Here is a 27,451-nt window from a genome sequence, read left to right as displayed (position 1 = left end):
CACTAATGCCACGGTAGTGATGTTGGACGAGGCCCGTAGCCGGTGCACTAATGCCACGGTAGTGATGTTGGACGAGGCCCGTAGCCGGTGCACTAATGCCACGGTAGTGATGTTGGACGGGGCCCGTAGCCAGTGCACTAATGCCACGGTAGTGATGTGGACGAGGCCCGTAGTCGGTGTATAATGCCACGGTAGTGATGTTGGACGAGGCCCGTAGCCGGTGTATAATGCCACGGTAGTGATGTTGGACGAGGCCCGTAGCCGGTGCACTAATGCCACGGTAGTGATGTTGGACGAGGCCCGTAGCCGGTGCACTAATGCCACGGTAGTGATGTTGGACGGGGCCCGTAGCCGGTGCACTAATGCCACGGTAGTGATGTTGGACGGGGCCCGTAGCCGGTGCACTAATGCCACGGTAGTGATGTTGGACGAGGCCCGTAGTCGGTGTATAATGCCACGGTAGTGATGTTGGACGAGGCCCGTAGTCGGTGTATAATGCCACGGTAGTGATGTTGGACGAGGCCCGTAGTCGGTGTATAATGCCACGGTAGTGATGTTGGACGGGGCCCGTAGCCAGTGCACTAATGCCACGGTAGTGATGTTGGACGGGGCCCGTAGCCAGTGCACTAATGCCACGGTAGTGATGTTGGACGAGGCCCGTAGCCGGTGCACTAATGCCACGGTAGTGATGTTGGACGAGGCCCGTAGCCAGTGCACTAATGCCACGGTAGTGATGTTGGACGGGGCCCGTAGCCAGTGCACTAATGCCACGGTAGTGATGTTGGACGAGGCCCGTAGTCGGTGTATAATGCCACGGTAGTGATGTTGGACGAGGCCCGTAGTCGGTGTATAATGCCACGGTAGTGATGTTGGACGGGGCCCGTAGCCAGTGCACTAATGCCACGGTAGTGATGTTGGACGGGGCCCGTAGCCAGTGCACTAATGCCACGGTAGTGATGTTGGACGGGGCCCGTAGCCGGTGCACTAATGCCACGGTAGTGATGTTGGACGGGGCCCGTAGCCAGTGCACTAATGCCACGGTAGTGATGTTGGACGGGGCCCGTAGCCAGTGCACTAATGCCACGGTAGTGATGTTGGACGGGGCCCGTAGCCGGTGCACTAATGCCACGGTAGTGATGTTGGACGAGGCCCGTAGTCGGTGTATAATGCCACGGTAGTGATGTTGGACGAGGCCCGTAGTCGGTGTATAATGCCACGGTAGTGATGTTGGACGGGGCCCGTAGCCAGTGCACTAATGCCACGGTAGTGATGTTGGACGGGGCCCGTAGACGGTGCACTAATGCCATGGCAGCAACATTAGCACTAAACCGTACTTGCCACCTCATTCCGAACACCAACTATGCTACAGAACATCGGATTATCAGACACATATCAGAAGGATCAGACAGGTCGGAGAGATCGCTTCTAAAGGGGCGGATCATTTCAGCTGTGATTTATGAAATTAATCTTTGAATATACAAACTGTGTGTGTGTGTGTGTGTGTGTGTGTGTGTGTGTGTGTGTGTGTGTGTGTGTGTTTTGGCTGGGTGCCATTCAGCAGGGTGTGCAGTGAGTGATAATACAGTAGAGTAGCTTTGCCTCAGGGACATATGTGGACAGGATCTGCCAGACAGACTCATAGAGAGGCTGCGGTACTGCCTGGCAGAGTGTGTGTGTGTGTGTGTGTGTGTGTTTGTTGCTGATCAGCACTGCCAGCAGCTGACGGTGCATCTCACAAATCAAATCCAGAGATCAGTAAACACTAGGCTCTAGCCAAAATGACCAATCATCAATACGTCTGCCAGTATTACTGTACTTATTCAGTCTGATTGCTCCTCGTGTGTCTCAACATACTTGGCAAATAAATCCGATTCTGGTCTGAATCTGATCTTAAACTGTTCAGTCAGTGAAGAGTGAAGCCTCTCCGTAGTGCTGAGCTCTGAAATCCTGCCCTCTTTAACAGGCGCTGAGGCTCAGTGGGCTGCCCTGTCTGCCTGCATTAGCTGGGGGGGGGGGGTGCTGTGCCAGTGCGTGCTGGGCAGCTATTGCGTAACGCTTATGCAATGGGTGAAATGCTTTGAAATGACACGTCACTCCAAACATGAGATAAAGGAGTGACTCTACAGCAGCCGGGCCCAGGAGAGTGTCTGAACGGAGGACAGGGGGCGCAGCACATCAGCCGAAACCCATTTTCATCACCAGGATCAGTCTGTGTACACAGAGCGATCAGGATCGCCTGTAACAGCGGCAGCAGACAAACCGCTACTCCTTACAGAAATGAGCGATGGGTTCAGGACTGTTCTGGAGACGGAGTCTCATCATCGCTGTCATGACGTTAGACAGCTGGTCCAGCATGGGCAGTTAGTCAGTTAATCAATAGCAGCTGCACTGGCTGAGCTAGCTAAGCTAAGTGTGCTGTAGTCCTAACACCACTTACCCCGTTTTCTACCCAATCTGGACGGCTAATGACCAAACCCCACCCGCCCCCACCCCACCCCCACATTCGATCATTTGTCAGACTGTATTACCACTGATGTGTGGGTGATTGGTAAAGAGAGACACCCTAAGACCAGAGTGAGGCCAGTTATGCCCTCCTGGACGGTCCTTACGGATGTCTGTGGCATCACTGAGGACCGAACCTGCAACCTCCCAATCAGCAGTGCTAGGCAGCCCCTGTCTACTGATAACATTATATATATTATAACTGATAATATTGATCACAGTGTTGTCACTGCTTTGCCTCATGCCCAACATCATCTGTTGCAAATATCTCTCTACCACACACTCTCTCTCTCTCGAACTCTACATGCAAGGTCTTAAATAAACAAAATAGGAGGCTCATAGCTGCCTGTGGAAAGGACCGTGTGTGTGTGTGTGTGTGTGTGTGTGTGCGCGCGCAAGTGTGTACACCCTACCTCTCGCTGCCTGGCTGGAACTCGGACAGCAGTGATGGCCTGCGGCGGTGGGGCTGGGCCAGGGCTCCATGGGCCAGGTGGGTAGTGTAGTCCCGCGGGTGGAAGTCCACCATGCCAACATCCTGTTAGAAAGACACACACACACACACACACACACACACACACACACACACACACACACACACACACACGAGATGTAAAACAGGCTTACATTCATGCATGCCGTGCCAAAGAGTGTGCACCTGCTCCAGTGTGGCCCTGCTGGTACTGACATCAGCTAGAGTACAGTAGGAGCACTAACTCACACAGGCCCGTATCTGTTCACGTACAGTCTCCCATCTGTCCGCCCAGCTCACGGACTGCAACAGGGCCACGAAAACAAAGCAGTCCATGTCCCCGAACAAACCTCATGACCAGACCGCTGTCACCAAACAAAAAGAACAGTGTCCGACCGCAGCCGGCTGGCAGGCAGGCAGGCAGGCAGGCAGGCAGGCAGGCTGCGAGAGCAGCTTTTACTGTAAAACAGCGATAAACACGGCTAAATAAGCCGGCCTGCACGTGTCGCCGCGCTGCTCCAAACGAAAAGGACATCGGACATAAACTCAATAAGCAGGTTAGCGTTCAGCACCTTACATCAGAAGATCATCTTATTAGCCTGTGACCTGAGCCGGACTCCGGCAGCCGGGTCAGTTTCTGGCAATACAGCCCTGTTTCCCAGTTCCTCGAACACCTGAATTGAGCTCCAGTTTAAAGCCATAGATGCTACTCTGACTCCTCCTGAGTTTTGACAGGATCACTGCTACAGACTACGGCTGTGTGTTGATTAGAACCTGGCGATATGATGGATATAATACAGGGGTTTACTATTTTTTATATATATGTTTTGTTTTTTATTTTACACTGCTGAACGGGAGCGGAGTGGAGCCGTTCCCAATCTCCTACTGTATTAAAATCAGTGTCGCACCCAAGCAGTAATATAAAGACCGTTAAGGTGACCCTCATAACACCTGGAGCCTGTTCTCAGGACACACAGCTCTGCTGCTCATTGACCGATTCACAGATCATTAACACACACACACACTCTCTCTCTCACGACTGGTACGACCCACTGCTGAGAATGAATGACATTTCACAGCCGCCAAAAAGCCATTCTGTCCGGCCGAGAGCAAATGGCTTTCAAAGCTCGAGTTTCTAAGTAAGCGGTGAGTGTGAGTAAGTGTGTGTGTGTGTGTACCGTGTGCGCGCGGGCCAGCTGCAGGGGGAGGCTGGCAGGGTTTGGCAGGTGGCGAGCGTCCACAGCCCTGCGGCTCTGAGGCACCGGCTGCGGGTGAGAGGACATGCTGATTACACAACTTCCTCTACACACAGGATGTGGGCGGGGCTGGGGCACATACACTGTCCATTCTGGAGTACCAAGTCCTGGCAGTCAATGACCTGGAGAGAGAGAGAGAGAGAGAGAGAGAGAGAGAGAGGGTTAGGATTACTATTTATAGAGTAGTGGAATATCACAGTATACCAGTACAGACGACATCATGCAGCCCCTTAATTAATTAATTAAATAATTAATTAATTTCATTCATTCACTCAAAACTATAATTGGGGACGTCCCGATCCAGTTTTTGGACCGTGTAATCCGAGTACCGTAATCCTGAGTATCCGCAGATCTAAATCTGGTTTATAGGTCAGCGGTCAGAGGACCAGCACAGTTTGCTGATTACGCAACGACCAAACCTGCCAACTACCGGGAGAGTTAAATCAGGTGTGTCTGAGCAGGAGGAGCACAAAACTGTACGGGGATCTCGGCCGCCAGGACCGCAGCTCCCCCATCCCTGCCCTAGATAATACGGCCATGCAACTGAGGTAAGATGTGCTCCGCAATAATTCATAGAAAGCTCTCTGCTAGAGCACAGCGGTAAAAACAAAGGATCGGAGCTGGACTGGGCTTAAAACAGCCAATACCCATTCCATTAAAATCCGATCCAACGGACATCTCCACTTCTTATAATCGAGGCAACAAGACATATTTACCCCCCTGGTTAACAGAACCACGTGTCCAAAGGGAAAACAGAGCGTCTCAGAGGAGAGAGCGCTCAAATCAGTCCTATTATCTACAGACAGAGAGAGAGAGCGAGAGAGCCGAGAGAGAGAGCGAGAGAGAGAGCGAGAGAGAGAGCGAGAGAGAGAGCGAGCGAGAGAGAGCGAGCGAGAGCGAGCGAGAGCGAGAGCGAGAGAGCGAGAGCGAGCGAGAGAGAGAGCGAGCGAGAGAGAGAGCGAGAGAGAGAGCGAGCAAGAGAGAGCGCGAGCGAGAGAGCGAGAACGAGCGATTGATAGATAGATGGACTGTAGTAAACACCTGCTGCTGACTACATGGAGGCAATGCCTGAATGGGTCACTGTACCCCCCCCACTCCCCACCCTCCACTTTGGTGGGCTCAGATGCACACTAATGTGATCAGGCTGATGATCTCCAGGGTCCTCTTTAAAAGAGCTACACTATATGTCCAAATGTTTGTGGACACCCCACTCAGATTCACCCATTGCTGACAGATGTGTAACTGCACACACACACACACACACACACACACACACACACACACACACACACACACACACACACACACACACACACACACAGCTTGTCTAGTCTCTGTAGAGAAAAAGTACTGCCAATAGAATAGGACTCTCTGGAGCAGATAGTAAACATGACCCTATTGGCACCATGCTGCCTAATACCAGGCGTGGGCTAGAGGGGTAATAAAGCCCCCCAGCATTGAGCTGTGGAGCAATGGAAATAGTTGGTGCTCCATCCAGTACTTCTGTGCCAAGTTGGGGGGTTGGGGATGATAAGGTGGGGTGCTGATGATCATCCAACATCCCGACCTCACTAAAGCTATGCTGTCTTACTCCAACAAAAAAAGATTTCAGAAGAAACATTGAATGAGCAGGTGTCCCAATACTTCTGTCCATGTAGAATATGACTGGACAGTGGAGCACAGACAACAGCCGCCAGCTGAAGTCTCCAGGGCGTCGTGTTTCTACACCTCGGTGGTTAAACCAACTGAACGAGACCTTCTCAAGCTCGCCGTCTCGCTCTCCAGCTCACGACGATATCTGTTGCTAAGAGACCAGACAAGTTTTCAAGTTGGTCTCTGAATTCTGTCACATCATCAGCCTCGTTAATTAAGACTGCCTGCTTTCTGACACGTAAACAACAACAACAACAACAGACTGACGCCAAACGCCTCTGCTGTCTTCTCTAGGAGGTCTCTGGTGTGCGATGATCCGCAGTTATCTGGACGTCCCACCGAAAACTACATTTGCCTCTACAGTGAGTAACAAAGCTTTAAAGGGGGTGCAGGGTGCAGTCTCAAGCGGTGCAGGCGGCGAAATCCATCACCCAGAGCTCACAGGTTAGATCCCTGGTGATGCCACAGCCATGCATGACCGGTAGTCCCAAAGAGCATTAACTGGCCCTGCTCTCTCTGGGTGGGTAGGACGTTCCTCCCCCCCCTCCCATCGCCCCATGTTAGCTAGTACGGGTGCTCAGCAATCACCCATAACATTAGTACCACAACGTTGGTGTTGAGCTTCAGTGCCCGGCTGGTCTTCAGGTGTGTCAGAGTAAGCACATGCTAGCCTTCACCCTCTCAGAGCTGGTAGCGTTACGTGATGAGGGACGTCCTAATTAAGGGAGGGGGGCTGAAAATGACTGACCTGGGGAAGGGGGGAAAAATAATGACAATAACACCAACAACGGGGGATCATTTTAAATGATTCCCAACCCGATCTAACGGATCAGAACAGGGCCAATACAGCCATGCTTAAGCTTAACCATTTTAACCCCAATCCACCTCTAGTCAAATTCACAACTAGGGATGCACTGATCCGGCTTTTTCAGTTCAGTTCCGATACCAATACATAAACTGTGTATCGGTCGATACCGATACTGATCCGATACCATTGCTGAATTAATAACCCGTATACCTCACCATGTGGGAGAGACTTAAGGCATCAGGATTGACTTAAACATTGTTTATATAATAAATAAATGAAATGTTTAAATGTAGTAGATCTATCTGTGTGTTAATTTGTTTTATTTGCACATTTAGAGCAGTTTCACACCAACAAGTTAAAGTGAAAGGATCAGTTTGATGGATCAGCATAACTATCCGATACCCGATTTGAGTAATTTTGATAATATCGGGACCGATATCCGATCCTAATATCAGATCGGAGCATCTCCATTCCCAACCTGACCTTCTGCACATACCTGTTATTTATCTTAAAATAGCTGCTAGAGTACCGCACTAACCTGTGCTGCACGCTACTGTTTTTAACATAGTACACACATTTTATAGATTACACAACCCGCCTTCCCACTACGGTCTCAGTCTCAGTCTTAATTATTTACACTTTCTAGTCGGCCATTTGTGTCTCGTCTGCATCGTCTGTAGGGTGTTGTACTGTCTGTCTGCACTGTGTTTATATAGTGTATATAGTTGTATATAGCTGAAATGACAATAAAGCCTCTTGACTCGACCTGACCTGTGACGCATCCAGGATGTGGAGTATGCGTCACTTTGGGACTTCATGAGTTAAAGTGAAGGATTAAACGCTGTAAGGAACTTTCCACATCTGTTAAAAGAAGGTCTTGGGGCGTGTGCGTCACCACAGGCTCTTACGGGTTAGGCATGTACTCTAACTTTCTTTACTTAGTGTTTTCCTTTTACTTAGCGTAACTTTAGTGTTCTTAGTGTGTGTGTGTGTGTGTGTGTGTGTGTTCTCTAGTACGAATTTCATTGCACAGTGTAACTGCTTGTTTCAATAAACCTTATGAAGTGGGCAGGACATCACGCTGTGTGGAACCCATGATCTCTGCAAGCCCTGCAAGTGTTCGTGAACTAGCTTAACCTTCCTCAAAACACGAGAGCGTGCGAAATGAGAGCATGTGGCTTTGAAGCTTACCGCCACATGCGACCAAAACCACGCCGAAACTCGAGAGTCATGACCAGCTGTCTAAAAACCAAACAAACAAACAATCATGCTAACAAGTAGCACACATTCAAGGTTCAATCGCACCATGGCCAGATCCAGAGAGCTCCCTGAGGTCTTCAGAAAGAAGACTGTAGATGCAGAGGAGTCTGGGAAAGGGGTTTAGAAAGATCTACAAGAGGAGCAGCAACTGACCAGCATGGCCAGGTCAGACGGTCCTATACAGCCCAAGAGTACTGATCAGTACTGATCAATATAAGGGCAGCAGTAGACAAGCTGTGCTCATGCATCCGCATTAGAAATGGTGTCCATAAACATTTGGACACCCAGCATATCTCCATACAACACTGTAACGAAGAGGCTTCTGCAGTCTAGTCCACAAAAACACCTGGCCGGCCGCTCTCCTCACCTGTATGGATCTTAATAGGAGCTCGGTTCCTGTAAGGCCAGCAACCCCAGCACGCTCTCAGTCCTGAGAGAGGCTGTAAATCACTCCCTCGGCAGTGTGCAGTTAGAGTTCAGCGAGAACGCTGCGCTCTGTCCCTCACAGCCTGTTCCCCTGAAGTCGATCCACCCCCCCACCCCCCTTTTTTACTACAGAGAGGGGCACGCCAGCAACCCACTTCCTTCCTGCAGCTCAGACTGATTTACGCAGAAATAAACGGGGGCTCTTGTTTTTGCTTCACTGAGCTGTGCATGTGTGTGTGTGTGTGTGTGTGTGTGTGTGTGTGTGTAAGGGTTAGGGCTGTATAACATAATACACCATACTGTGATTGTATTGCTACACACTGTGATTGTGAGAGGACTGTGGGATGACTTGCAGCAAGCTGAACATGCAGAGCTGAGAATAGCAGTGTTGGCAAGAAGCTGACGAGCTGATGCGGAAATTGCCTAATTGTTTATGAAACACACACACACACACACACACACACACACACACACACACCATTTTAAGACTGATGCCTTTAACGACAACTGGCTCCACCACGTCTCAACAAATACACCAATTCATCACCCGAAATTTCGCCTCCATTCATTTTCTACAGGTAGCAGCCTAATTAATTAATTGATTGATTGATTGATTAATTGATTGATTAAAGCAGGTGGTGGGACAGCGGGTGGTGCAAGCTGGCTTCAACTCAATGCAAATTAACACAGAGTTCAAAAGTCATCCAGCAGAACCAAAACAGAGCTGGAAAACGGGCCGATTCCAAACCCCCAAAACTGTGACATCACAGTCTTGACTCTGTATATTAGCACCCCTAATATTTACACAGACCCGCCCACTAGAGTACGGCCCACTACAGTAAAGTGTGCCGGCGACTTCAGGAGAATATGGCGTTGCTGATGCTGGAGAGCAATTATGGCACTGCTGGTTGCTACGGGAACCATGTCTCGTTACTTCGGCTTTTCTCGCGCCGGGACGGGAGCGGAAGGTCAGCCTCTTCGTGTGTTACAAACCGTGCTAGGTTAGGCTAGGCTTTGCCATGTGGCTCTGTGCTATGCTAAGCTAGGCTCTGCTATTGCAGCGCTGTAAACCAGCCAATAACAACAGGGCTCAGCTTTATATTATTCTCTATGTAAAAGGAGACTAGCAAGTAATTAATAAGAGATGCGCCGGCCTACGCCTCCCACTACAGACCGGTCAGAAGGAACGCATGACCATGGAGAGATCGATTCTGGAAAAGGCTGGAAAATATTTAGATATACATTTTAACCACACACACACACACACACACACACACACACACACACACACACACACACACACACACACACACACACATACACTAATCTGCACCTACTGCTGCAGCAGATCAGGGCTGAGGTTAAAAGGAACACAAAAACAAGTAGCAGTCAGCAGATCCTTCTGTAAAAGCACCGAGCTATAAATACACACAGGTGTCTAAAGGAAGGCCTACACACACACACACACACACACACACACACACACACACACACACACACACTTTGTAGCTCTGACTGAGCTAAGCCGATTAAAGCTGCTCTCCCTATAGACCACAGTAAGAGAGCATGTGTTCCTACAGCGGGTCGGCCGAAAAACAAACACCACCTCATCCAGTCACTGCTCACCTAAAAACACCACTGCCTTCCCTGCATCAGACCAGGGTTCGATTCCCCAGCCAGGCAAGGTGTACACTATACGCTGCAAGTACACACTGCCCCAACCGTTCAGGGGGCTAAATTTACTTCCATTCTAAAACTGATCATGTTTTATTTATAGTTTAGATTTTAATTAATAAAGGAGAAGATGGAGGAGGTGGAGAAGAAGGTGGGGAAGATTAGTTGTGAAAGATTATATACGGCAACACCGCAAAATGATGGTACTCTGAGACTTTATAGTTACCATCCTGTAAAAATCTCATCTCATTGAAACCCTTCTCTGGAGACGATAACTCCTTTTAAGATTCCAATATGCTGGAATAATCCTGCCAGCCCAGCAGGGGGTGCTAACACCTCACAAAGTCAAATTCCTCAAGAAGCAGAGCAACGGCCAAAGCAGACCTAAATACAGCGCCAAGCCGAGGCACAGTTTCTAACAAGATGTAAAATATCCATCAATTAACAAACACATCAAACACCAGCTCAGAGAGAGAGAGAGAGAGAGAGAGAGAGAGAGAGAGAGAGAGAGAGAGAGAGAGAGAGTGTCAATGAAAGAGAAATAATGTGTGGGAGAGAGAAAAAAGGAGGGGAAAAAGTGTGTGTGTGTGTGTGTGTGTGTGTGTGTGTGTGTGTGTGTGTGTGTGTGTGTGTGTGTGTTACAGGGAGAATAAACAGTGACTGGTTTGCAGACAGGAGGGGAAACACACTCCCTCTGGCACTGACACACACACACACACACACACACACACACACACACACACACACACACACACACACACACACAGCGAGCGAGCAAGAGAGGAGAGAGAGGCAAGAGCCTTGGCTGCCTGCCAGCAGCAGAATGAACTCGTTCACCCCCCCTCTCTCTCTCTCTCTCTCTCGCCCTCCTCTCTCTCTCTCTCGCCCTCCTCTCTCGCTCGCTCTCGCCCTCCCCCATCCCTCCATCAGCCGTTTTCTCTTTCAGAGCTCTGAGCTGCACTCGCTCACTCTCTCCCCCCCAGAGGACCAGACAGACCTTCACACATTCCTCCCTCTCCCGCACTCGCGCCCTCTCTCTCTCGCTCGCTCTCTCTCTCGTTTCATCTCTCTCCGTTCCTCTTTCTACCCCTCAAGCTCCCTCCCCAAACACACACACACACACACACACACACACACACACACACACACACACAATTGCATAATAGAACTGTGTCACATCACTGATTCACCAGAGCAGCTCATTTACCGGCCTTCGAGCCGGACGATACTGACCATATGGACCTTTACGCCAGACGATCTTCAGGTAATCATTAATAGAGAAGATCCATTAATGCTCCACCCATCCACAACAGCCAATCAGAGCACAGCTCATTTACATACAGCATATCTTTTTAGCATTACAGGCACAGGCACAGAAACAGCCCGTTTACTGGTTTGCGAATACTGTAGATGGCCTTGTTCTTTCTGGTTGGGCAGCACGGCTCTCCCTCTCCCCCCATTTCCAGCCCGTTACTCAATGCTAGCCAGTGCAGTCGCCCGTTAGCTGACCGTTAGCATTCTGTACCCACAACTATTCGACAAACATATTAGCCAATCCTGAAAGCCGGTCAGATCAGATCATCCTTATTTTGCACACAGGATGCTGCAGCTCCTCCTTCAACCATTAGAGGGCACTGCAGACTTCGCTCACCACTATGTAGCATCGTTAGCTTTAAATAACCGCTGTCACTGTAACGGGAAGAGCAGCGGCGTTATCGCTGCTACTCCGGGTTCGACACATGAGAAACTGCAGTACGTAACTTGGTAAGGCACTGGACACTCGCTGCGTAACCCGAGTCACGTAGGTAGGATCGCTCTACCGCCTCAGCCCACATGCTTCTTTACCCTCCAGTGACTGTTCTGTATCCCTCAGCTCATCCACTAATGGATCTTTTTGGGTGGCTCAACGCGTGAACTCCACTTCCTGACTGTAGGGGGAGCCCAGGAGCTAGTCAGTCATGCAGATTCTCACATAATGCTGCTTCTTCTTTTTCTTTTTTCTTTTTTTAAACCATATCTGACTCAAACCACGTATCGGATATGCATCGGATTTCCATACTCCATGAAAGATTCCCAGATCGGAACTGAAAACGTCCCGAACATTTATTTTAACAAGCGTGGAAAAATGGTTGTAGCAGGTCATGAACGCTGCACCGCGTCTGGTGTGCAATCAGGCTTTACCTGATAGGTCCGTATCATCACCACGGTACCCTATAAAGGACCACGTCCTGCCACTGGTCAAGCAAGTCCGGTTACACCAGGAAACAGAACCACCGTTCATTTCCGATCCTCCCAAATCGCTCAATCAGCCAGAACACAATTTCCTAATAATACCAACCTCACACACTCCTCCTGGACTACCAGACAGCTTCCTCCACCTCATACACTCACAGATCCACACACACACACACACACACACACACACACACACACACACACACACACACACACACACACACACACACACACACGAGCTGACTGTTTGATGCTGAGTGCTGAGTGTTGAGGAGCTCTCCAGTCCGGGCTCCAATCAGTGCACTAATTACATGAAAAGCCACACCGAGCAGAACAGCACTGAGGGGAAAAACAACAGCAGATGCACTCGAGCTGGAGCTAATGAGCTGAGGTGAGATCAGCTCTCTCGCTCTTGCTCTCGCTCTGTGTGAGAGCACGCGAGTGTGTGTGAGTGTGTGTGTGTGTGCGCTCGAGATTGACTGTATGATTGCGGACGCTACTGAGTGATTTAAAGCCTCAGTCAGAAACAGTGCCATAAACACCCCAGGGCCTGCCCTGTGTTTACTAACAGAGACTCTCTCACACACACACACACACACACACACACACACACACACACACACACACACACACACGATGTGGGTGTTATTCGAAAGCACTGACAGCCTTTTTTTCAAAAATAGGGATCTAAAAGTGGAGAACTTAACCTTTTCCCCCGAAAGCACCCTTTCAGCAAAGACAGGTTTGGTGTCCAATTATTTGTGGACACCCCTTCTAATGAATTCATTCAGCTCCTTTATGTTGTATAAAGCCCCCCAGCATTGAGCTGTGAAGGAACAGTGTTCTCGTGCTCCGTCCAGTACTTTTTGGATGAGCTGAGGATGAGGATGAGGATGAGGATGAGATTGGGTGGTGATCATTATAGTCATCCTGCCTTTTGCAATCAAATCCTCACAGCCATGCTTCTCCAAAATCTACTGGAAAGCCTTCTTCCCTGGACAGTAGAGAGAGTTCCTCTTACAGCAGCAGCAGCAGGAGGATTTCAGAAGAAACAATAAATAAATGAGCAGGTGTCCCAATACTTTTGTCTATGTATTGTAACTGAGCAGTGGAGCTGGATCAGGACTAGCTAAAAGGCCGGTCCCTCCGCAGCCGCTGCAGCCGCCGCAGCCGCTCTTCTCAATATTATCTAGCTGGATATCAGTACACGTCTAGAACAACTGCCCGCTGTTCCGCGGTAAACAGCACCCGTTTCCCTGTATCAGCTTTCTCGGTTTCAGAGCCGTGTCCTGGTTTCAGAGCGGCCGAGCCGAGGCGCAAACACTCGCGCTTTGAAAGCGGCTCCCGAGTGCAGCTGCTTACGCAATTAGAGCGACCGCTTATGAACCAACAACACGTCCACAAACTACCGCTTGGGCTCCGCAGCCACTCTGGTATTCAGCTCCAGTGGGAAAACAGCTCAGTAGCTTTCATTGGGGTTATTTTACACACACACACACACACACACACACACACACTTCAGAGCTCTTTCAAGAGGCACATGATTCATCTCCCAGTGAAGCAGCACTGTCAGACCACTACGGCTTTCCATTCATCGGCCGCAGGCCTGCCAAATAGCCCAGTAACATTCAGACTCAGTACACAGTGTCTCTCTGCCATTCTCTCTCTCTTCCTCACACACACACACACACCCCTCCTTCCTAATAGAATGCGCAATAGCCTGAGGAATTAGTCAGCTATTACAGTCAGTCATTATCTTACAATGGAGTACCATTAACCAGCCATTCTGCGCACTGCATATCCTCCCTGGCAAGGCCTACTGCTACCCACACCATTACAACCAGCCACAACATTAAAACCACCACCATGAATATGCATGAGCCATCTGACCAATCACAGCCACTGCCAAAAACATTCTGACCACTCTACAGACTTAAGATAGGAGCTAATGTAAATAAAAAAAATAATTAATTTAAAAAAAGCTGGTATCTGATACACACGGTATGGACAAAAGTATTGGGACACCTGCTCCTTCACAGTTTCTTCTAAAAAATCAAGAGGAGCGTATCCTGCTTTGGTTGGAGTAACTGTCTCTACCGTCAAGGAATTAAGGCGCCATCATTCCAGCTCAATCCTGCGGGGGATTTGTACCCCTCTAGCCCACCTCTGGCATTAGGCAGCATGGTGGTAATAGGTTCATGCTCATCTTAGGCTCCTGAGAGTCCTATTCTATTGGTAGTGCTTCTCTACAGGGACTAGACAGGCTGTGTGTGCGCATTTGCACATGTTGTGTGTCAGAAATAGGTGCACCTTGAAGCGGCTGAATGCATTTGTTAGGTGTCCACAAACTTATGGACATACTGGGCAGAATCACAGATGCTCCACAGACTCCTCTCCTTCTCTCGCTCCCTTTCTGTCCACTCCTGAGCTCAAGGCATTGTTCCTCTAGACCTTTAACCCCTGGTGTTCTCCGAAGGGTCGGAGTTCAGAGCAGCCGTCTGCCCTCGTGGCTCTGGATAAACACCGGCCTTTTTCCCCTCTGAATCCACACACACACACACACACACACACACACTTAAAGGAATAGTTCAGTGAAAAATCAAACAGACATGATTGATCACTGCCCACAGATGCAGTCCATCACCCAAGACGTGATTGGTATCTGCCGTGTGCTTCTTTAGTTACGAGTGGGGGGGGGGGGGTTGTGGGGCATTAGGCTAACCCTGCTAACAAACACTGGGGTTGGAGTGTCACCAATCACACTCTTCGTGGCTCGGTCAGTTATCCCAGTGCACCCTGTATTTAAGCCTACACTTTGTCTGTTACTCTCATAACTACATTACGATCATATCTGACACCAGCTTCATAGGCCCCAAAACAGAACCCTGTGGGACACCACAAGACATGCTAAACCCAACAGTTACCAAATAACTGACAACGGTTTCTGCAGTAAGATTCATAACTGAAGAATAACCCTAGTGCACAAAGAGTTAAGGCCCAAACGTGGGTAAATGGCAAATTTGTCGGCAAAAAGATTAAAAAAATAAATAATAATAATAAAATTGAATGAATTTCAATTAGCAAGATAAGTTTCTTATTATTAGGTCAAATATTTTTAGGTCTAAAGTACAGGTTTTGTGGTCTTCTGGACATCCATACAAAACCACATACATCTAACAATACTCAGTACCCATACACTACATTGACAAAAGTAATGGGACACTGCAAATTCAGTTTCCTCTGAAATCAAGGGTATTTAAAAAACGCTTATCGTGATTTTGTCTAGGAAGGAAGGCTTCCTACTAGATTTTGGAGCTTTAAGCACTGCTCTGAGGATTTGATTGCATTCAGCTACACAAAAGCATTAGCAAGGTCAAGACGTTCGATGATTACCATCCCACCTCATCCCAATAATAGTGGATGGAGCACCAGCCATCATTCCACTGCTCCACAGCTGAATGCCGGGGGGCTTTACACCCCTCTAGCCCACGCCTGGCATTAGGCAGCATGGTGCCAATAGGGTCATGTTTATCCATCTCCTCCAAATAGGAGAGTCCAATTCTACTGGCGGTTTTTCTCTACAGAATCATGACCAGCTGATCTGCGTCAGCAGTGGGTGCAACTTGAAGTCGGGGTGTCCACAAAGATTTGGACACAGCGTAGGTAACACCACAAAAATCAGTCTCCCAGACGCAGCAGTGTAATCATTCCATTATGCCCGGCGACATCAGAGAGTTTTAATTACATGAGAAAGTTTGATTGATTACCGGCGGCAGCATCCAGCTCTGCCACGGTTGCCAGGTCCTGACTTAACGACTGCGTTTACAGTAAGAGCGACTCTCCAAGAGCGTGACGGACCACCTCCAAACTGCTGCCGAGACCTCAGTCTGCAGAAACTGAGCACTTTGAGGAGGGAGTCACCTCATCATCAGAGCCACCGACGAGCGCCGTACGTACACAGCTCATGACGTCTACGATGAACATACCCACAGTGTGAGGGATGTGGTGGAGAGCAGGCAGCGGAGGCGGCACTTCGCTCGGCCTCTGCTAATCGTGCACGTCGGAGAGCGAGCATTCTGACTGAAGGCCAAGAGAAGAAGGTCAGCCAAAACAAACAGAGCACAGGTAGCACAGGTAACATCTGTGTCAAATATCAACAGCAACACGACATAACCCTGAACACATCAGCAGCGGAGAACGAGAGAAGGTTCCTCTAGTAGGTTCCACAACAAACCGCGGGGAACACCACTCCTCCAACAGAAACCACAAACTGCCTCTGAGCTTCAACCATTTTCCATACAAACAAACCAACCAGCGCTGCGTTTCCACTGCTCAGACTCAAAACACCCACAGCCAGAGCACACACACACACACACACACACAGAGACCATCTACCCCACACACACACACACAATACCTTCATACCAGTGACGCCGCTGCATCTGACCGAAGCTTCATGACTACGTTTGTTTTTAGGTGCTGAACTGTTCTCCTTTCACCAATGTCATCAGTTCCCATCAGCCTGAATGGGCGGGGCTAAACTGCTGTAGGCGGAGCAGTTACATATTTATGTAAACACTGTTTTTTATATATATATATATATATATATATATATATATATATATATATATATATATATATAAAATGTAGGATAAGAAGGTTTCTTAGACTGAATTAAGAATGGCAGGTCATAAAAGCTCCTGTAGGTGTAACATATAGGTGTCCCAATACTTTTGTCCATTCAGTGCCTTTATACGTATACACTTACAGTACACTACAATGACACTCCTCCCAATGCATACCCCAGCTTTGAAGGATGGAGTCCGAGCACAGGCTCAGACGTGCTACGGGACCTCTGGAGAGGACTAAAGGGCTTCCCCAAAGACCCAGTGGTGGCAGTTTAGCTAACCCAGTGATCACAGAATAGGCATGTCAGGAAATCTCGATATATCGAAGTATCGTGATGTGACTTGCAATACTGTATCGATTCTTAGTAATAGTTTACACGTGTCTAATTTAGTGTTGTTTTTAAACTCCGACCAGTAGGTAGCAGTGTGGTCATCAGATCCCACCGCTCTGATTGGATAAACAGTCGACTCGGATACTATGACCATTCTCCTTCATAAATCACAATATCAAAACATGCTGACAGCATCGCAATATTTCCAACATATTGGATCGTAACCCCTGTATTGTGATACTATCGTATCGCCAGGTTCTTGCCAATACACAGCCCTAACAGAGCGACGCCTGCCCGATACCACTCTGCTGCCCAGCGGCTTGTTTCCAGTTCTGTCCGCCGGTGTGAATCCAATCAAAGCAGGCTGGTCTCAGAGCGGCTCAGCGGTCTAATGCACTACCGCTTTGGCCGGTGGGGCGTGAGTTCAAATCCCGAGCAGAGAGTCTGAGAGAGGACAACTGGCCATGCTCTCTCGCGCTCTTCCTCTCCCCCATAATCACTCTTAAAAGCAAGGCTGGTGGGCACAGGTGTGCCAGCTGCCTGGCAATGCCATGTTGGAGGCGGTGACTGGCTTTGCATGTATCGGAGGAGTGCCGGGAGCACTGCGAGTGCTGGAGGGGGGATTAGGGATGGGAGGGTTAACTGGTAGAACTAATTTAGGAGGAACACACACACACACACACACACACACACACACACACACACACACACACACACACACACAGAGAGAGAGAGAAAAACAACAGCATGTGTTGCATAACTGCAGCATGAATGACTGACCACTGAGTGGAGGATAATCTACACTAATCCTCTCAGTCTCTCTCACTCATGATCCGTGTGCAAGTGTGTGTGTGTGTGTGTGTGTGTGTGTGTGTGTGTGAGCATTATAAATGAAGTGTGGGTGTGTGTTCTGCAGTGCTGGCAGGGCTGAAGCAGCTCTATCTGCCTACATTAGTTCACACACAGGACGCCAATAAGATAGGATAGAGAAGAAGAAGCTCAGGTTCTCTCACACACACACACACACACACACACACACACACACACACACACACACACACACACACACACACACACACACACACACACGGTAACGCTACACAAAGTCTGGAACAGCTTTGCATCAAAGCATGACCATATAAACAGCTCATGTTACAACAACAAACTCCTAGGTATATCCCTGCTAGACCCAGTAGGGGGCGCTAGCAGCTCCAAGAGTACAGATATGTCTTTTCTGAGGAGTAAAACGAGGTACGCCACTAGACAAAAGTATTGGGACACCTGCTCATTGTTCATTGTTTCTTCTGAAATCAAGGGTGTTACACGAGTGGATCCAGCTTTTGTTGAAGTAACTGTTGGAGTCTCTACTGTCCAGCTCTGAGCATTGCTGTGAGGATTTGATTGTTAGTGAGGTCAGGATGTCGGATGATCACAAATCCAACTCCTCCTAAAAGTTGGAATGGCGCACCATCCACCATTTCTGAGAACTCCGGTCCACTCAATGCTGGGGGGCTTTATACCCCTTTATAGCCCACGCCTGACATTAGGCAGCGTGGTGTCCAGATATAAAGGGACTGGACAAGCTGTGTGTGTGTGTGTGTGTGTGTGTGTGGTGTGTGTGTGCGCAATCTGTACAACCTAAAGTAGCTCAATGCACTAATTTTTGAACCCCTCAGCAGCAGCAGCAGCGATCCGGCCCGGGGTAGGACCGACGGAGACGCCGTTCTCCATCCTAACAGGCGGATTAATGGAGCACAGCAATAAGGCTTAGTCTCAGCTTCACTAGCAGCCACTGCAAAACCAGCCTCCTCTGCTGTAAACCCAGAACACTCTGGCAGGAAGGCCAGCAGGAGCGCAGCCCGGAAATCACAGTCTCTGCATTTCTGTCAGGAGCAGAAAGCGCCGGCTTAGTGCTGAGACGGCAATGCATTAATTAGCCCGTACTGCAGATCAGCAAACGCATCCCCATCCGGGAAACTGATCTGACTAAGGTACACGTTCTCCACAATCCTGCAGAACACGTTTCATTTGATGTCAATATCCAGTTTTAAAAGAGACTCAGCTATTTCAAATAAATCTAAATATAAATATAAAAAAATAAATAAATAAATAATACTACTAATTTACTATTAACTTAAGTAGCTTCTGATACGCCAAACATAGTCAAACAGTCTTTAGCTAAAAGCCTAATGTAGCTAACAACTGGTTGAAGCTTACAATAGAGCATACAGAGTGTGTGTGTGTGTGTGTGTGTGTGTGTTTTTTACCAGGAAAAAAAAAAAAAAATCAATAAAACTGATCAAAAAGTAGCATTCAGTCCGTCAGTCCGTCCCCAAATTCAACAAATTTTACATTATTTAAACTGTGAGTTTCTGCTGTTTGAGATGTGCAGCAATGGACTGACCGTAATATCAGGTTTAATAAGGACTAATTATAATAATTATTATTATTAAACTTGAGCATAAAATAAAAAAACAGGTCACATAAAAGACAGCAATTATATCTAACGCCTTAAAGCAGCAGTATGTGAGAATTGTTGTAGGGTGGGCTCGGGTAGGACCCGGTGCTTTCCTCAGAGCGTGTCGGCTGCCTGGCAATGCCACATCGGCGGCAGTAAGAAAAGAGGCGGTGGCTGGCCGGACCTTACTAATGTCTGGAGCACTGCAGGTGCTGGGGGAGCTACGAACAATGAAAAAAGTTATATTATAAATATATTTTTTGTAACTCATTTGCTCTTGATCTCCCCCTACAGGTGGAAGGTGTAATCCACTGCAGTGAAGACAGGTCACACTTTGAGCCCCGCCCCAAATTCAGCTACAAAAAAAAAACCGACGTAAAAAGATCTTTAGCTTTATACAAAAAAAAAAGTAGGACAGATCTCAGAGACGCAAACGCAGCTGCACAAACACTTCTACATCCCAAATGTTCCCGTTTTTCCCCCGTATTCCTGAGGGACACCTGCTGAACGTGTGGGTGTCAGGCACAACACCATTCATTTCCTCCTACAAAGATAAGACACACACACACATACACACACACTCGCGCAGTGTGGTGGGGAATACCAGCGGATCCTCTAACAGTCCTCGGCAGCTCAAAGCGCTCCAATAAAAGCCACCCCCTCCCTCCCTCGAACCCCCCGCTGCCTGTCCGCCGTCTCAGCCTTTGTGTGCCGCTCCGCGTCAGCCGGCTATTTTTCAGCGGCGGCCGAGCAGAAAATGAGATTCCACCAGCAGTAACCTTTGGCCCTCCTCTTAGCAGCCTGGAATTTCCTTCTGAAGCTTTCTACAGGGCTCTGCTGCTGCAGGCATTCCACACACACACACACACACACACACACACACACACACACACACACACACACACACACACACACACACACACAGAGAGAGAGAGGAAGAAGGGTGTACACGCATGGAAAAGAAAACAAAGGCACACTGTAAGTCACAGTCGGGTAATTCACTGAACACACAGTCACTGGCATCACCAGCATTAGCTCTTATCAGGAACATGAAAATGTGCAAACGCTGGAGCGAGGTCAGGGCTCGGCAACTTAACCTGCACTGGTCTTCGACTAGAACCGCAGAAGACAAACACTGTACATGTCCAAATGTTTGTGGACACCCCTTCTAATAAATGCATTCAGCTACTTTAAGCACATGCTCGTGTAGTCCCTGTAGAGAGGTAGCAGATAAATAAGCAAGAACGTACCGAAATTATTTACTATTATTTATTCAAATGTAGGTGCACAGCCTCTTTACGTTGGTATAAAAAAAAAAAGGACATCTTACCCATGGAACATGATACACATGTAAAAACAAATAATTGCTGACATTTTGTTGAAATTGTTGAACTGTTTCGGCTCTAATTTCTAAGGCCGGGACTTACCATTTAGATTTTACCCAGCAGCCGTCTCCTAATTTAACGCCTCTGATTTAGGTCTGCTTTGGCCGTTACGCTGCTTCTTGAGGGATCAATCTGACTTAACCCTGGTAAGGTATTTGTACCCTCTGTTCTTAAAAACACCTGGATACAAGTGAGCAGGGCCTTAATAAAAACACCTTCCAACACAAACTACCTGCCAATACAGGTAACCTATCTACTCAAATGGGCCCCAGACTACAGGCAGACTAGGGACAGCCCAGTGTTTGTTAGCCACATTAGCCTAGCTTCCCCCATCGTAGATCGTAAACGCAGATGTGTCGCCTGTGTGGCAGCGTGAAACAGGAAAACACACAGAACCTGAATCTTTCATAGGTGGCAGTGAAATCCGATACATGTCCGATATGCAGCAAAGCGACTTGGTGTAACCAGCCAGATCGGAATTCATGCAACCTGACCTGCTAAGAGCACCACAATAAAGATAACCCATTATCTCTAATCGTACTTTCTTTTTTATATGAATAGATCAGGATTCTTTTTGCATGTTTTGGGAAATTTGTATATCCAAGTTCATTTAAGATCAAGGAGGTGGGTGGAAGGGGTGTAATTGTACTGGGTGGGCCCGGACGGCTTCTTGGAGGTTCTCCTTGAGAGAACATGATGTACATGTTGGTCATCTCGGTTTCGGTTGCGTTAAGCTTTGTATCTTGCCAACCCAATAATAAATAAATAAATTAGTAAATTAATTAATAATAATAATAAAAGATTTGTTGAGAAACTCTGATCTAGGTCACTTTACCTGCTGTGTGAACGCAGCATTGCTGTTAATTTCCTCATGCTGAAGGTCTGGATGGACCCTTTACATGTTTTTATTGGTATTTTGTGGAGATCAGAGCGAGAAAAAGAGCGAGAGAGAAAAAGAGAGAGAGAGAGAGAAACACTCCAGACACCACCGGAGAAAAGGGTGGGGGTTTGGCTGCAGTTTCACGCCTCGCATTTCTCTCTCTGAGCTGTTTGTACAGGTGCACTCACCACACCGCTGACGTGCCGCTACCGTGACATCACCCACACACCAACCAGAGAGCTGCATCTCTCACACACACACACACACACACACACACACACACACACACACACACACACACACACACACACACACACACACACACAGAGGGGAAGTAAATGTGATCTTTAGATCCATCTGATAACAAACTGAACATTGTGAACTGCATCATTCAGCAACTCCACCAGGAAATTACACACAGCCGCGCTGCACTGCTGAGACGCTACAGCTACAACAACAACAGTGACGACGACAACGACGACGACAACAGCAGATCTGATAATTAGGGCCGACAATATACCGTCCGACCATGTACTGCACGACTGGCCGAGCTATCAAAGCATCCTAATGCAGCTCTAAGGGTCTCCTGCGTCCTCCACAACCCCTCCAGCCACTGGAGCCAATTAACCAACTAATGTTATGGCTGATTGGTGTATATGTAGCTTATATAAACAAGGTCAACATCTAGCTAAAACGGGCCTTTAACAAGCTACTAAGCGCCGCATGAACAGGTGGTGGTGTTTTTTGCGCTCTCCTGTAAAGCGCCCGTAGTGAAGCCGATGTTTTCTCAGCAGACTCCTCCGCACAGCGCAGGCTGATATATTAAGGAGGCAGACGCTGATAGAAAACGCAGCTTCCAGTAACTCTCTGGCACACTTCCACATGACTCAACGCTCTATCATGTAGCTGAGAGAACACACACACACACACACACACACACACACACACACACACACACACACACACACACACACACACACACACACACACACACACACTCCTGCTGGGATCTGAATCAAAGTTCCTACACCATCCAGCAGATTACCACTGAGCACCAACAGTCATCTTCGAGCCCTCGGTGCACTTCTGTCGGCATAATTAATAAATAAATCCCATCAAAGTGGACGAATCAGGCCTGACCTGCTGCATTTTTGAAGTACAACAACAACAACAACAACAACCTTTAGCCACACCTCCTTTGTCTTTTAGCCACTGGGTTAACAGTCACCCGTGGTCCCAATGAAGCCACGAGCAGATCAACTATGGAAAGACGCCGGCTAAACATCTGTAACATGAAATTGATCAAAAAGCTAAAAGATAAAACATCAATTAATAACATCAATAAACTACATACACTGTATATTAGTGTGTAGTACTCAACTGGGACGCAGCCAGAGCCGATCCTGCTGCTTAGTTCAGACTTCGGTATTCCATGATGGTCCGATCCAGTCATGCGGGACAAGCGTGAGCTTTCGTCACGTTTTCCCGCATTTCCTTCGTTAAATGCCGCTCCTACAAGCGAGCGATTACCTCATCAATGGTGCCTACTCTGGCATTCAAGAGGATTACAGAGCATTCAGTGCAAAAACAGGATACCCTGCGGATTACAAACCACTGACTGTAACGGAAATGATTATTGTTGTGAACTGGAGAAGGGTCTCGGGAACGCAGTAAAGGAAGGTATTTCAAGCCAAACAAAGAGCAGCGACAGATAAACCTGGAGCCAAGACCCTGATTTGAATGAGGCTCTTTGGAAAGGCTGTAGGATCATAAGAAAAAAAAAAACACACACAAAACAAAAACAATGGAACCGTGCAGAGTAAGGAAGTGACAATCATTTTTCCGACGCAGAAGTTTTCCACCGTTTTCCGCTTTTGGGAACGTCCCCCGCACGCTGTTCTGCATCTCTGTCGACCTCTCACACACACGGCATTCCTTTCAGCTCCCATTCCCCCCCCTGTTCGGCCAAACTCCCTCCAGCCTGAAGTACCGCATCACCTTTCTGGAAGCTGGAATCCAAAAATGCTCAGACGAGATTTCCAGATCTGCCGTGGGAGAAGTCTTTCCTTTTAGACTAAAAGAAATACCTCAGCAACATTCCCTTAAATGTCAACAACAACAACAACAACAACAACAACAACAACAACAGGGGTGTAACTAGAGACGCACCGATCCGATATTAGGATCAGATATCGGTCCCGATATTAACAAAATTAACTGGTTCTGGTATCGAATAATTAGGCTGATCAATGGAACCGATCCTTTCGCTTTAATTGGTGTGAGACTGCACTAAATGTTTTGGTTGCTTATTTATGCTCAGGTTCAGCTGCTAGATTTTATTTAGAATTACGCTAAATTATTAAAAATAAGACTGATTACCGTTTGTGTGTTTGACAAAGTGAAGCTACTTAGTTTTGGCTGATACATTTGATATATTTTAAAATATTTTACAAAGTTTGACCCCTTTCTTATTTTGTATTTGATGCTGTGTCAAGGTCCTGCACCATTGTTTACTTTAGTGACAAATAAATCGCAATTTAGTACATTTATATCTGTGTGTTAATTTGTTTTATTATATAAAGCAATGTTTAAGTCAATCCTCATGCCTTAAGTCTCTCCCACATGGTGAGGTATACGGGTTATTAATTCAGCAATGGTATCGGACTGGTATCGGTAAGTTTATGTATCGGTATCGGAACTGAAAAAGCCAGATCGGTGCATCCCTAAGTGTTACAGTACACGTATTCACACCCAATCATCACAGTCCAGGAGTCACGGTTGTAGCGAGGAGCTCCTACCGTGGCTTTTTAAAATAAACAGCAGCCAGAAGTATCAGATTGATCAATAACACTGGATTCAATAAGATCAGAGAACATTAAACCGTGGCTAGATCAGCTCAGACCGCGCTCCAACAAAGCTCAGCATTCACTCCCTCAACCAAAACATGCAGAAGGTCCTTCAGCGCTCTGCACCTCCTACGCTCAACGCTCTGAAAATCACAACCGCAAGCTCGCCATTTCATTTCTCTTATTTTGTCTCAGGTTATTACTGTGGGGCTTTAAATGGTAACACACACACGTCAAATCTTCTGCCATAGCAGTTTCCGGGTTCATGAGAGAGAGCGCTCTAGCTTCCTTCACATCAGCTGACATCGAGCACGGAGAGGAACAGAAAGAGAGAGAGAGAGCAGATCAGAAATGAGAGCCTGGTGTTATGGAAAATCATTCAGCTTCAATAATAATAATAATAATAAAAAGACGACGAAGTGCTCATCACACTAAGAAACTCTCCAGGACATGAAAGCCTTGGGGCCTCCAAACCCTCATGAGACACTGAATAGCAGCAGCAAGGTCACGGTACAGAACCTGCATGACACGCAAGTGTACGAGAAGGTGAAAGCCCTCCAGCACCTCACAGCTAGAGACAGCAATACGTCCTGTTCGGACATCAGAAACCAGAAGCACACGTACCGAAAATATATGTTTATGGAGTCCAACTTTCATAAAACAGGTGGACTCACCTGTTCAGCTACTTTAAGGAGCATGTCTAGACCCTGCTGAGACGTACTGCTAATAGAGCAGGACTCTCTGGAGCAGGTCAATAAACATGGACCTATTGGCACCATGCTGCCTAAAGCCAGGCGTGGGCTGGAGGGGTGTAAAGCCCCCCGGCAGCATTGAGCTGTAGAGCAGTGGAAGAACTGTGCTCTCTGTGACTGATGGTGCTCCATGCAACAACAATGATCAGATGTCCAAATACTTTTGTCCTTTCCCAGGTGCACTATATGTAAACAAAAACATAAGCGATAAGTCGAAGCAGTCACATGACAAAACGAACCAATCACTGACTAGTAGTCCTGCCAATGAAGCAGGACTCTGAGGAGCAGATAAGCATACACCCAAGTCCGACTAAAGCGAACCCCAGACCACCGAATTCAGCAGGACTACAGAACAGCTCATGGGCTTGATAACAGCTTCAACACTTGACCCACCGGACTTGTACCGGACTCTCAAAGAGGCTAGCGTTAAAAAACACACACTTGGGTGTTTTCTTGGCACTCTACAGCGCCACCGAGAGGCCAAAAGATGGCAAATCTGTATTTTCAGGTTTTATAACTGTACGCTGTCTGTATGTATGTAGAGCACAGATAACACACAGTCTGGCCACAGCGTGACCAATACTAGCTCACGGGCAGGAAGCGTGTAGGCCGGGTGGATGTGTTTTATAACCAAAGGCACGTTCCTGTTGAGCAGCAGGCTTACCGTCAGTGGCCTGGTTTAGTCCAGCTCACTCCCACACTCTCCCTGAAGAACTCAAATGCATAAACACATGCCCTCACACACACACACACACCACACACACACACATTTACATTTATGGCATTTAGCTGACGCTCTTATCCAGAGCGACTTACAAGGTCACTCATATTACAGAGGGGGTCAGTGTAGTGTTAGGAGTCTTGCCCAAGGACTCTTATTGGTGTAGCACAGCACAGTCACCCAGACCGGGAATCGAACCCCACACCCCCCACGTCTCCCACATGGTGTGGTAACCACTACCACACAGTTATAATGCACATCTATGGTTGTCCTATAGCTTTATCACCAGCAGGGCAGACCTGTGGACCAATCAGAAATTGCTATTTAGCCTCTTCGCCAATAAGAAGCTGCATAGGAGTGTGGGCTAGAGGGGTCCCTACCACCCCGGGAGTCCACGAGTTTGAATACCAAGCAACGCCGCTTTGCAATCAGAGGCTGGAGCTGGACAATTCAACACGCTCACTCTCTCTCGGGTGGGGAGATGGGCAGAGGGGGTGCTACGAACGAGACAGTAAAAGCTAGAGGGGGTAAAAGAGGGGTAAAAAGACCCCCACTCCCCCCAGCATTGGTTGCACAATCCAGCTACATCCATTACCTTTAAAATGAAGCGACTTGTCCAGAACTGATCATTCCTGATCTTTCTGATGCGCTCATGTGGCTGAATGCAACCAAATGCTCACAGCTATGTTCCAACAGCCAGTGTAAAGCTTTCCTAGAACAGTAGAAGCTGTAGTAGACTGCAGTAAAAGAGAGAAGGGGGGGGGCAACTCCCTATTTAATAGTGCTTGATTTCAGAAGAGCGTTGGAGGAGCACGTATCTACAGACGTCTGGCCACACTGTGGGCTGTTCAGCTCCAGGCTGCAGACACTCCTGAGCGATGGACTCAGTTTAAATGGGATATTTATGCTAAGCAGAGCTTTAATAAGTTCTCGCCATGAGTTGCGATGTTCTTTACAGCCATTCCTCACAGTGATCTGCCAGATTCACACTCACACACTCAGACAGGCTGCTGCAGAACCCTACTGCCAGCTCTGCTGTTGTTTTGGCACTTGGGGCCCACACACACACACACACACACACACACTATGCAGAACTTGTAGTGTATGCGCATTTATTCCAGCCCTTGCATGTGTCCAAATATTTGTGGACACCCCTTTTCATGAAT

At 47.9% G+C, this 27,451-nt stretch overlaps 1 long non-coding RNA gene across 2 annotated transcripts in view; it reads right to left on the bottom strand.

Moving 5' to 3' along the window:
* Positions 1-2,921: 2,921 nt before the first annotated feature.
* LOC140548810 (uncharacterized) overlaps positions 2,922-27,451 on the bottom strand; it is a 41,521-nt gene continuing 16,991 nt past the window's right edge. For both annotated transcript variants that reach the window (XR_011978938.1, XR_011978937.1), the window contains 2 exons: positions 4,150-4,349; positions 2,922-3,037 (listed from right to left, as the gene is read on the bottom strand). This is a non-coding gene — a long non-coding RNA (uncharacterized lncRNA). The remainder of the gene's footprint in view (positions 3,038-4,149; positions 4,350-27,451) is intronic.

Source organism: Salminus brasiliensis, unplaced genomic scaffold (genome assembly GCF_030463535.1).
Source record: "Salminus brasiliensis unplaced genomic scaffold, fSalBra1.hap2 scaffold_117, whole genome shotgun sequence".
NCBI lineage: Eukaryota > Metazoa > Chordata > Actinopteri > Characiformes > Bryconidae > Salminus > Salminus brasiliensis.
Note: the sequence above shows the minus strand (reverse complement) of the source record. Positions and strands in the feature narration are given on the sequence as shown.